The 13,031-nt window shown below is 37.9% G+C and overlaps 1 long non-coding RNA gene across 5 annotated transcripts in view; it reads right to left on the bottom strand.

The window, feature by feature from the left end:
* The window catches only part of LOC148725952 (uncharacterized), a 35,411-nt gene extending 23,347 nt beyond the window's left edge, over positions 1 to 12,064 (bottom strand). The window contains exons 1-3 of one of the 5 annotated variants that reach the window (XR_015990903.1): positions 11,926 to 12,048; positions 8,504 to 8,566; positions 7,771 to 7,993 (exon numbers count right to left, since the gene is read on the bottom strand). This is a non-coding gene — a long non-coding RNA (uncharacterized LOC148725952). Of the gene's footprint in view, positions 1 to 7,770; positions 7,994 to 8,503; positions 8,567 to 8,830; positions 11,309 to 11,925 lie in introns of those variants that run through there. The other 4 variants (XR_015990902.1, XR_015990907.1, XR_015990906.1 and 1 more) reach the window with 4 other exon arrangements.
* Positions 12,065 to 13,031: the final 967 nt, after the last annotated feature.

Genomic DNA, 13,031 nt, shown 5'->3' with positions numbered 1-13,031 from the left:
GCTCTGTCCTAATCGTGGTGGTTAACAAACCCTGGTAAACGAGCCTGTCCGCCACTACCACATATGCTAATATTTCTCGTTGATATGGCTTCTATCCGAGTTCTTTGTATTACTTCATTTTCTTAACTGGAAACGCCCCATTGCATTCTCGGTCAGACAAACGTCCTTACCCTATCCCCCAACCCAGTGTTTAAAAACTCTTCACACCGACAATTAATACCAATATAACATTGAATTTCGAGATGGTCGACTGGTAATCGTGGGCGCCCAACGAGTGCAGGTGATGTCACAGAGGTCGCGGGTTCGAATCACTTTATAGAAGTTATTCTCGATCTGGCTTGCGGACCAAACAACTTCTCCCCGAGTATGATTTGGAGCTAGCGGACAAGGAGTAACTCTCAAACTGGCTTGGGGACCGAGTAACTTCTCCCCGTGAAATTCTTTTTCGTTTTTGTTGTTGCTGGTTTCTTTTTTCAATTTTTTTCTCCTTATTATCATGGTCTTTTTCCTTTTCTTTTTCCTTTTTCATCTTTTTTTCTGAGAAGTTATCTTTTTGAGCCACTATGGTATTTTTCTGGTATGCTTTTCGTATTTAATTTTATAGTGATATTGTTAAAAAGGGTTAAATTGATGGGGAAAATGTGGCTGAATTCTTCTTATGATTTGCTTTTGATAACACAAGCAAATGTAGGGTGGGCAAAAATAATAGATAACGCGTAAAATTTTGAAATAATTCTTGTTTACGCATCTGTTTCTATTGTTAGGCTTGCCTTTTCGTTGATTGAGTATTGTAATGTCACTTAATTCCTCCTACAGGTGCTATTCAGCCTCCCACAAGTGATATTTCCTCGTTATATTTTTTTTCGATTTTTACAACTTGGGCTTGCAGGAACGGAATCGTACGTTTCGTACTTTCTCTTTGTTGGCGTTCTTTCTATTCAGCGGACTGTAATTTTCGCGACTTTTCGTCGCCCCGGAGTTTGCATTTCCAACACCAGTTTGTTTCTGGTCTGTAAGTTTGGAAATATTTTCCAACGTGGTCAAACACCGATTAGGGATAAGTCAGTATTTGCTAGCTTAGAGCTGTGTCCCCAAGACGAAGGACACGAACATCGATTGTTATATATGATGTTCAGCAAGCACTCACACGAGGAAAAGAAGGAATTAGAGTTAATCCGGTCAGGTTGGTGCGGAGTCAGCATTGACGATACATTACTACACATAAATTGGAAAACATTTGTAGCTTCTTTTCCCCAAGAAAGGCCCCCGGTTATGACAATATTTCTATGCGTGTGATACGAAATCCTTTGTGATTGCTAAAGGTTTACCCAGACAGACACCTTCAGCTGCCACTGCTTTCCTAATTAATAATTGCGGAATTTCAGTTCCATCCTGTTTCCTCTTCAGCGATACGCAAGATCGAACATTCCTTTCCCTCCAAATAAGGCGCTTGGGCTCGACAAGATCCCGTTAAAAAGGATGCCCTGCCTTACATTTTTTTCACTTTGAAAGATGTTCTTCTTTATCAAATAAGCAGTTGGCACTCAACGCTGAAGGAGGGGTACCATGAGTATCAAACAACAATCGCCACATGCCCCTATTACCTGCATACCTGCATTTTGCAAAGTATGTGAACGTGCAGCTTTTAACCAGCTTATTGGAGCGAAAGAAACTCTTGCCCCAACCTCAGAGTAGAAACAAAAATCAAACATTCAACAGAAACATTAAAAATCCTTATCACAGACATGATTCTTGACACCGTGGACAAAAAAAGAAATGACTGCCCCTGACAGTTGAGGCCATTGACTGGTTTGAGAGAATCAGATGCTAATTAAAGAGATGCTGCCCGAGTCGCGGCCCCATGCGATTCCCTATGCTAATCTAACAAATGATTGCCACGTCTTGCACAAAGTGAACATAAAGTAAAAGAAATGTATCTTTAAAATATGTCAAGATAAAAATGCTTGACACCAGGCGTCTGACATTGTGCCAAGAGTACACACTTAATATACCTTCCTAAAGAAGCGTACCATTCGTCGTATTTAACGAGCCCCAGTAAACAAGGCTGTCCGCCCTTACCACTTATGTTAATGTTTCTCGTGGATATCAATAATCAATTTGCGAATTACCCTTGGCCTCATTTTCAAAACGAGTCCTCGTGCTGATCCTTTCATAAGTTTCCATTCACATGCAAATTAAACTCATCTACGATGAATATATGAAGTTCATATATTTGAACTGCGGTTATAGATACGTATGATGCACGATCCTCGCAGTAGAGAGCGCTATTTATGCAATAGCGTAAATCAGACCTGAAAAAAATCAGGCCTGTACGGGATTCGAACCACTGACCTCTGCGATACTAGTGCAGCGCTCTAACAATTGAGCTAATAAGCCAACTGGGAGCAGGCCGTTAAGTTGATTCGTAATAAACCCGTGATGATAAATCAGATACGATGAATATATGAAGTTCATATATTTGAACTTCTCCTCGATTAACTATGCTTGTATGCTTCATTTCCTTTATTCAGTTGAGAAGACACGCTCCATTGTACTCTCAGTCATACAAATGTCCTCACCCTACCCCCTAACCCAGTATTTGTAAACTCTTCACCCCGACAATTAATATGACTATAGTCATGAGTTTCGAGATAGTAGACTGGTAATCGTGGGCGCGTAACGAGTGCATGCAAGGTCATCGAGGTGGCGGATTCGAATAACAATAACGATAACAGTTTATTGTGAATATACGCTTAGCTACAATAAAGGCGAACCTTTACAGACAGAACGGGATAAGTATCTGCGAACGAAAGCACTCCAGCTAATTTACAGGTATTCCACAAAACACAATAAAAAATAAAGTTAAAAGTTGAATATGGAATATACTATAGTTATAATTACAATAATAAAATCCTAAAAATCGAGTTTCCAGATGGGATTAGAACCCACGACCCTCCGTGATCTAGTCGGATGCTCTAACCACTGAGCTACAGGAGACTCTATGGTGAGTAAGGGTCAATTAGTGGGTATTGACTGGAACCGCATCACGCGGCTACACAGCCAAACATCAGCTAGCGCATAGAAGCTCACTAACAGCATCACGCTGTCACATTAAAGCATCACATGCATTAAAGCATCACATGCAGCCAACCAGCCTCCAAAGTGAGCATGTAAAGATGAAAATAAACAATTTTTAAAAATCGAGTTTCCAGATGGGATTCCATCTGGAAACTCGATTTTTAAAAACTGTTTATTTTCATCTTTACATCTTTACATCTTTTCATCTTTACATCCCATCCCATCTTTAAATCCCATCTGGAAACTCGATTTTTAAAAATTGTTTAGTTTCATCTTTACATGCTCACTTTGGAGGCTGGTTGGCTGCATGTGATGCTTTAATGCATGTGATGCTCTAATGTGACAGCGTGATGCTGTTAGTGAGCTTCTAAGCGCTAGCTGATGTTTGGCTGTGTAGCCGCGTGATGCGGTTCCAGTCAATACCCACTAACTGACTCTCGCTCACCATAGAGTCTCCTGTAGCTCAGTGGTTAGAGCATCCGACTAGATCACGGAGGGTCGTGGGTTCAAATCCCATCTGGAAACTCGATTTTTAAAAATTGTTTATTTTCATCTTTAAATAAAATCCTAATAAATATATCTTGTATCGAAATACTGAATTCAATAATTAAGCGTGAAAATTATAAAAATTGCACTAAGTCGACTTGTCTAATGGACCTCTTAAAAGACATAAATTCGTTATATTTCTGAGCCTGTTCGGAAGTGAATTCCAGAGTTTCGGACCAATATAACGGACTGAAACAACAACAAACATATGAAACATATGTATGAACTGCGGTTATGAAACGTATATGTGCACGATCCTTCGCAGTAAAGCACTATTTGAGCAATGGTGAAAATCAGACCTGAAAAAAATTTCAGGCCTGTACGGGATTCGAACCACTGACCTCTGCGATACTAGTGCAGCGCTCTACCAATTGAGCTAACAAGCCAACTGGGAGCAGGCCATCAAATTAATTCGACATGAACCCGTATGTAGATGATAAATCAAACAACAACAAACATATGAAACATATGTATGAACTGCGGTTATGAAACGTATATGTGCACCATCCTTCGCAGTAAAGTACTATTTATGCAATTGCGAAAATCAGACCTGAAAAAAATCAAGCCTGTACGGGATTCGAACCACTGACCTCTGCGATACTTGTGCAGCGCTCTACCAATTGAGCTAACTAGACAACTGGGAGCAGGCCGTTAGGTTGATTCGTAATAAACCCGTGATGATAAATCAGATACAATGAATATATGAAGTTCATATATTTTGAACTGCGGTATTAAATACGTATGATACACGATCCTTCGCAGTAGATAGCGCTATTTATGCGATAGCCAAAATCAGACCTGAAAAAAAAATCAGGCCTGTACGGGATTCGAACCACTGACCCCTGCGATACCAGTGCAGCGCTCTACCAATTGAGCTAACAAGCCAACTGGGAGCAGGCCGTTAAGTTCATTCGTAATAAACCCGTGATGATAAATCAGATACAATGAATATATGAAGTTCATATATTTTGAACTGCGGTATTAAATACGTATGATGCACGATCCTTCGCAGTAGATAGCGCTATTTATGCAATAGCGAAAATCAGACCTGAAAAAAATCTCGCAGTAGATTTTTTTTCATGTCCTTGAACAAAAACAGTCGTGTTAACACTTGTTCAGTTAGGCGATGTGGTGTTTCCGAGCGAGGTTTCTTGACAGTGCGTTAGTAGTATAGAAATGGAGGTATCTAGCGCAAAATTTCTATCTCGTTTTTAGTTTTTGAATTTAATGCTATATATAGTTTTTATTATTGAATTTAATGTCGTGCCAGCGCATTTTTTTCTTTAGTATGGTTTTATTATTGAATTTAATGTCATACCAGCACAGCATAATAAAGATGCATTAATAGTATATGTTTCAAAATTTGTCCCTACCTTATCAGATAAGACTAAATATGTACTTCATTATAGAAATTTACAACTTTATATGAGTCTAGGATTAAAAGTAATGAAAGTTCATAGAGTTTTACAATTCACTCAATCAAAATGGTTAAAACCTTACATTGATTTTAATACACAAAAGAGAGCCAAAGCAAAGAATTCGTTTGAAAAAGAGTTTTTGAAACTAATGAATAATTCAGTCTATAGTAAGACTAAGGAAAACATTAGAAAAAGACAGAATATAAAATTAGTTACAAATGAAAAGGATGCCGCTAAATGGTCATCCCGACCCAGCTATATTTCAAATAAAATTTTTAGCGAAAATCTTGTAGCTATAGATAGGAAAAAACATAGTATCACATTAGATAAACCTAGTTATGTGGGTATGTTTATAGCATTAAATTCAATAAATAAAAAACAAAGTAAAAATTTTGCGCTAGATACTTCCATTTCTATACTACTTGCGTTGATCAAAAAAAAATGCTTGAGGGTTTGTCTTGGCCCACGAAAATGAAATCTTGACAGATTTCAGGTGCGGATTGGTTTTTTTTAATGGACGGCGGTAAAGATTTGGCGAAAGGTGCTATATTTTTCCTTAATAGTTAGAAACGATTTCGGCAAGACAACTACAGGCAGAGACGTCGAGTTGACCTGAGTTGTTAGATTTGTGGATTTCAGGTACAAAGTGAACATAAGAAGTCCTAGATGTGGTAATGGTCAGATTCGTTGCAGTAACCGGCAATTGTTGTTTTGCTGTAAGGTCGTTAATAGTGTTCGTGATAATGTTAGGGTCGGTGGAAGTAAGATCTTTATCATCGAACTTTTTCCCAAAAAGAGGTATTGGAAAGTTGCTCAGTGCAGAAAACTGTCTTTGCGCTTTCTTATACTCTTCACTGCTGTCCGCTATTCCGGAGAAAATTGGGACAATTTGGTGTCATGATTGGCGTGAAGCTTGTTTTTTCCTTTTCTTTTTTTTTTTTTTGTTTTCATTATTGCTCGATGAAAAATCTAAAGAGGCGAACCGGCCCTGTGGGGGGAATCCATTTAGACTTTCGAATCTGAACTGTCTCGAATGTATCTTTGTTCGAGGCGTTAGAGTGAAAACATAAACGAACAATTTCCCCGCGTTAGCAAACCCAAACTAAGGTTAAGAAGATTAGAGCCGATTACAAATTCAAAACACCCTGGGTAAGGGTAGGGCCGCCATCTTTAGCTATCTTTGCACCAAGTTCCAGTCCTCACCCCTGAATATTTACTTCCGTTTCAATGGGTTCCAATCCTCGTCCTTACCTATTCATTTCCGTTGCGGTTCGAATACCTATTCATACTGCCACAAACTGTGGCGTAGCTCCGCCCCGTTACAGAAACAGCCCCGAAATCAGAGTTTTATGAGAGAACAAAAGCCCCATCCGATATATTTTTTTTGTGCTGGCCTAAGAGCTATTCGTTGTAGTGTAGACATAGTATGACAAGGCCAGCACGCGTCACGTCATCATGTTGTAAGTAGGGTAGTCTGTAACTTCCGAAGATGTCCGGATCCCGAGGTGACAGCGATTAAAAGTGAACGAGCAACCGAAATTTATTTTTTCTGGCATCACATTGCATTGTGGAAGTGCTATTTCCAAGATGGTGGCCCTAAGTCGGTGAGTGTTTCGTGGACAAGTTTACCGATGACAATTCCGCAGTCACATGTACAATGTAACTAGGTATGTTATGCAGTACCAGTAAGCGCATGTCCTCTGGGAGGACTATTTTGAACTACTCTGCTAATATTTCGTGCTCGGTAATGGAGGCCTGTATTCCGTATGGTTAAGTGGCCGGAAGCCAAGCCGAAAATAAACCAACAAAAAAATTAAATAAATTATATGATTTTACAGTTGTTTAAACCGAAAGTACTTCTGTTGTTTCCTTTTGTTTTTTTAGATTCGGAATACTACCGCTGGTTCCCTCCTTAACGCATGACATCAATAATACTTGTACTTATTTTAGCATTTCTAAGCTTTATTCCTTTCGAAAGAAATTCAATCCCTTTCCACAAGGTTCTCAGCACCTGATAGTTACCCCATACAAAAACTTCGAGAATAATTCAATGCTAAGTAATTTGTCATCGTTAGAACTACGGTAGGGCGAGATGTGGATGAAAGAACGCTGCGAATAAAGGAAAGCACTTTTCAAACTATAATTTGGTTAGGTACATTCAATTTACAGACCCTTAAAAATGAGCAGATTGGTTACTAAAATGGTCTGTTTGTTCCAATTTACATTTTAGCTCCCTCTGGTACTGCAACGCACTCCCGAAATATCTTAAGAACTCGTGATGCTTAATAACCCCAATCTTCTTTCCATTCCTATTCTAGTTCTATTCCCTCTCGACCCTCGTTATTCATTTTGTTATTTATGGCATTTTGTACCAATTTGAAAAAATGTTTTGCCATCCCTTTTTTTGCACCAGACCAGAAAAGTCATATTAATAAAATTACAAACCTTTCCCGAAAGTACTCGATTGTTCCAAGATTCATTTATTTCTTAGGTAATTTACTCATCTGTATTCTTTTATCAAATTTCTGCTAACCAGTAGCCCTGGTTAAAATCTCGCAAGTAAAGCAATTGTCCGCAGAGTTTGAGGAAACAAAGAAATCTTTTTCCATGACATCATCCCTGTCATTTATCTGTACTCAGATTAGTGAAAAAAAAAAAAAAAGAAAAAGAAAAAGAAAAAAAAAACCGGACGGCTGATATGATTTTAACAGATCACATACAATAAATATTTTCGATTATAACAGCCTTTATTGAATTCAACCTGCTAGGTATATTTTTACGTTGAACAACCTGCATTTCAATTTAATCATGCAATAGTGCAAGCGAACGTTAAATTATGATAAGCTGTGCTGTCTTCAGTTCATGTGAATTCATTTCTTTCGTTCCACTTCACATCCCAGCTCACGGGCCTGTAAGCAGATGTCTCTTCGGTACTGTGGCTCCTGTTGAGTCTAAACAAAAAATATAAACAGTAGCGAGCTCTTACGAATAGTTATCTTGCAGGTGTTTACAATGGTTGATAAGTATGACAAAAGATATTTGTTCTATTTTCAAGTGCCATTTCCATATACTGTCCTCGGTTAGGGGATTTTGGTTAATTTTTGGGTGGTTAAATAGTACTTTCTGTATACTGAGAATCCAAATTTCATCAGAATGTCTTGCACTCTTAGATGGGTGAGAATTATCAACTGGTTGACAGAGGATGTGGCTTGAAAATTTTGCGGTTGTTCACCTTTTTTTGACTAATGTTTTTTGCGAGGAGCGCATGCTATACAAAATCATGCGCTCCTCGCACCGGCCCTTCTGCAAGTTACGTCAACTTGAGAACTTAAAGACACTCGCCAATCATGATGCTTGTCGGGTTGCACGCAACGGATGTAGCACAGTGACAGAAATGAAAAAGGCAAAACTTAAACAAATACCAAAAAAAGCTGTAAGCTACCGATCATGTCTACACTGACCTCTTTCAAACTACTGCGGTCGTTCATCAAGATTCTCATCAAGTCTCTCGTCAATCCCTTTCTCTACAAATAGTTTAGTTAAAACGTTGTTTACGAGAAAGAAGGTTATGAGTTTTACACAAGTTTGTTCCTTAACTGAAATGGACAAAAGTTTAGCTTACATCGAAAATCTAACTCATTCAAAAGAAGATGACAAACAAGTAAACAGGTTAAAAAAATTAACAAAAAGAGTAAGTAATTATTATAATAAATTATAAAATGATTTACGTGGGTTTTGGAAAAGATTTTAGCAGAAGAGAAACAAGTATTTTAAGATAACTAATTTACCGGTGCAGGAGGAGCAGGATTCACGATCATGTCTTCGACCAACACCAGATAAAGGAATGGTATCAACATCCAGGTCGCTGCGATTTTCATCTTGCTTGTGTCAGCCTCACTCACTCACTAACTTCTGACTTTTTTTCTCAAAACGTTTTGCGTATGAAGATATATAAAGGTGCGTCAGCCAGGGTAAGATGTATCCGGCTGTTAAGGAGGTCTTTAGTTAGCTCTAAGTGGAGAAAAGTGATGAATTTTTCCGGCGGCAATAAAGCCGTTTCCTTTTACATTCATGCCACTACAACGCGATAAATACCTATGTGGCCAGAACGTTTCTGCTTACTTTAAAAAAAGTGACTATTTTCTTTTTTCAGAAAATATATTTAATTGCTTCTAATCGAAAATGGTAACACTTTGAGACCCTTTGAACGCATCGAATGAATAATAATTGACAACGCCTTGGGATCAGTTTGAAGTTGTTTTCAGGAAACAAATACGGTCCCTTTCTTTTTAACCCGAGTTTTATCCACAACCATACAACGATTTCTAGAACTTTTTGATCTCGATTCTCATTTACACTTTAAAAAATTACGGAAGTTCGCATCAGCATCTTTGAATCAGCTTCTTACTCCAGCTTCAACCTGTTCCATAAATAAGTGATAGACCTTGAGGACTGAAATTTACAATAGGTTTATCTATGGAAATTCGCGTGGTGGCCGATCACTGCCATTCGTTTTTTTTTTTTTTTATCAAAATCGGCGTTGCGACATCATTTTTTCTCATAAAATGTGTTTAAAATGAATTAAAACAAAATCAATTTGACACAAAAACAAAATTGTAATTGTAGAAAACGCATTTTTCTTTTTAAAATAAATTTAAAACAAAAAGAAAGCATATGTGGACACATCAACCCAACTGGACCCAATTATGCCAAAAGTTATGTTTGCATAGAACTTTTCTGTGTGACGTTAGGCTTGAAAGTGAGTTATCTTTAGAGAAACAGAATTTTTAATGCCTATTGAGTATATATAAAACTTGAATTGTTTATCTCGAAATGTTTTGGATTGTAGACTACTCTAACGATAAAGCCCCAATGTGTTGCAGAGTCCAAGCACCTGGTGCGGATTGGCCCACGAGAGGAATATGCTTTTAAAAGAAACGGCGAATTTTCTTCCTTCTCAGAAAACTGCTTGGAGAAAATCTTCCCAAAGTCTCCTATAGATTCTCGTACAACAATCCATAAGTGAAGCCAAGTCTGGAAATGAACCTGGGCCACGGGCGTTCTCATCACCGCGCCATCCCTGCCCCCATCTGTTTACCAGCGTAAAAACCCACTTCGGATTTCGAGAGAATACGAGAACGTCTGTAATTGGACAATTGGGTAGGTTCCTGCAAATGTTCTTGACCTGCAACCCGTCGCTTGGCTGTCAGCTGTGTTTATCAAATTTATCCTAAAAATTTGTGACTACCATTCAGTGATGCGTGTACTTTTAAAAAAGTAAAACATATCTGGAATATCTTTGAGTCCTCTAAAGAATGAACGACAGTATCCAAAGGGAATACCTCATTGTTTGCAATTCAGCGGAAGTAGCTAGGTAAAAGAACGAAACTCATGCTACTCATTAATAGAACTCTCCATTCCATATTGTTTCTTCGCCGGAGGCCGAGCTGAAAAAGGAAAAAAAAAAAAAACTCCCCAAAATTATCATTTTGCAGATGACCGAATCCACAGTGTTCCTTTTTTTGGTTAGATTAGCATTCCAATTTACTACAGATGCAATTGCTTTACTTAACTTTCTTCCATGAAATCGATGATAACCGTGCTCAAAATAAAATTTTAACTTTTATTCGTTCAAATTCGATCGCGCTTCAAAAGGCTCTTAGCAGTTGATAGTTTTTATTCAAAACCTTCGAGTGTAGCATTAAGCGCGAATTGATATTCTTGTTATCTTTTTTGTTACATCGGAATAATTTTGGCGCGTTTTAATTCAAAATGTTTGGTTACTCAGCTAAGGTGGGATAGATGGTAAACTAAAATAAGTGAAATAACAAAATTGTCTCGTCAACACTCGATTGTTTCAAGATTCATTTATTTATTAGGTAATTGATTCCGTCGTTGAGTTATTCATCCACTTTTTGGCAGCCAATAGCTCTGGTTAAAATCTTGCAAAAAGACGAATCGTCCGCAATGTTTGAGAAAGCACGGAAATGTTTTTCTGTCACATAATCCACGGAGTTTAAGTTTATTGATTTCTACACATGGTAACCAATATATATTTATCATATGGAAAAAACCTCTTACGGAGTAAAATAGTTTATTTTCACAGCAAACAATCTATCTTTGGATGTAACTATTTAATAATGCAGGTGAACGTTAAATTATGGTAAGCTGTGCTGTCTTCAGTTCAAGTCAATTCATTTCTTTCGTTCCACTTCACATCCCAGCTCACGGGCCTGTAAGCAGATGTCTCTTCGGTACTGAAGCTCCTTTTGAGTCTAAACGAACAGTATTACAAAACAGAAAATAAAATGGGGAGCTCGCTTCGCGAAACACGCGCGACAGCAGGGGCGCGTGTGTCATGGAAATTGCCCCTTGAGGAGGTCCTCGCCTGTAGAATGAACAAAGGTGATGGCTCTTCTGCATGTTACGTCATGTTACGACATCTAAGACACATGCGATCCTGCCCGTTGGATACAACGGATGTGTCACATTACCAAAAATAAGAGGCAAACATTAAACAAACCAACAAAAACGCTGTAAGCTACAGAACTCTTTACTAGCCTCTTTAAAGCGTCTGAGGTCGTCCTTCTTCAAGATTCTTGATTTCGCCTTGTTTACAAATAAATAGTTTAGTAATAACGTCGTTTACGAGAAGCAATTGTTTAAAAACGTCAGTTCATACCTAACTGAAATCGATAATAGTATGGTTTACATCGAAAATCATGAACTCCTTCAGGAAGACGAGAAAAAGGATATCTGATAGAATAAGTTAACTTGAGAACTTAAGTAATTAATCACGAGGGATTTTAAAACAATTAGAGCGGGTTTTGGAGGAAACTCTGGCCGACAGAATATAAGATTTCTACCGAGATTATAGATATACCTTTCGATGTAAACCTGGAACACGTAACATTCCTTCGACCAAAACCAAAGAAAGTAGCAGTACCAACAACATCGCGGTTTTCATCTTGCTTGTGCCAGCTTGACTGACTAACTCATTTTTTTTTTTTTCTCAAAATGCCTCGCATATGGAGATATATGTAGGTGCGTCTTTCAGACTAAGATGTATCCGGCTGTTAAGGAGCTACATATTTACCGCCTAGTGGAGAAAATTAATGAATTTTTCAGGCAACTGTAAAAGCGTTTCTTGTTACGTTCATGTCATTACGATGTAATAAATACTTATTTGACCAAAAAGTTAAAGTTTTTTTCTTTTCTAGAAAATTATATTCAATAGCTTCCATCGACAACAGCAACACTTTGAGACCAACGACTTGTGGTCTAAATTCAGTTGGTTTCTGGGTACAAATAAGGCCGCCGCGCTTTAAACTGAGTTTTATTCATAATCATAGAACGAGTTCTGTAGAGCTCTTTATCTCGATTCTCAGTTTTACCTCTAAAAATCATTGAGGATCGCATAAGCATCTTTTAATTAACTTCTTACTCCTTCATGTAATTCCCATATCTTAAGGCCTACAATTTACATCAGGTTTAACTATGTCGGGAAATTCGTGGACACAATGGCCCAAGTGGAAACAATTTGAGAAGTTGTGTTTGCTTGGAACTTGTCTGTGTAACCTTAATGAGTCATTTTTTAAGTAAATCAATTGTTTCCCCCGAGATGTTTTTGGATGAAGATTAATCTAAAAAAAGAGTGCCCCCCAATGTGCATCGCATTCCAAGCAGCTGTTTCGATAGATGATAAGCGCCTCACAGGAATATTTTTCCAAAGGTATACGGCGCATTTTGTTTTTTCAAGTAAACATTCTCGGGGAAAACCTCTCTTAGAACTCCTATACATTTTTTCATGTGTTTGCTGAGTCACAGTGAGGAAGATTTTTTTCCAGCAACTGTCTTCTTGAATTGTCAATCAAGTCATCTTTTTGGACAAAGGGAAACTTTCAACGTAGAGACTTGTCTTAAATTATAAGTAAGGAACTAAGTAAGTAAGTAAGTAAACTCGTTATTTAAAGATTTTAGCGCATAATG

Source organism: Stylophora pistillata, chromosome 8 (assembly GCF_964205215.1).
Source record: "Stylophora pistillata chromosome 8, jaStyPist1.2, whole genome shotgun sequence".
Lineage (NCBI taxonomy): Eukaryota > Metazoa > Cnidaria > Anthozoa > Scleractinia > Pocilloporidae > Stylophora > Stylophora pistillata.
This window is presented reverse-complemented; position numbering and strand designations above follow the sequence as displayed.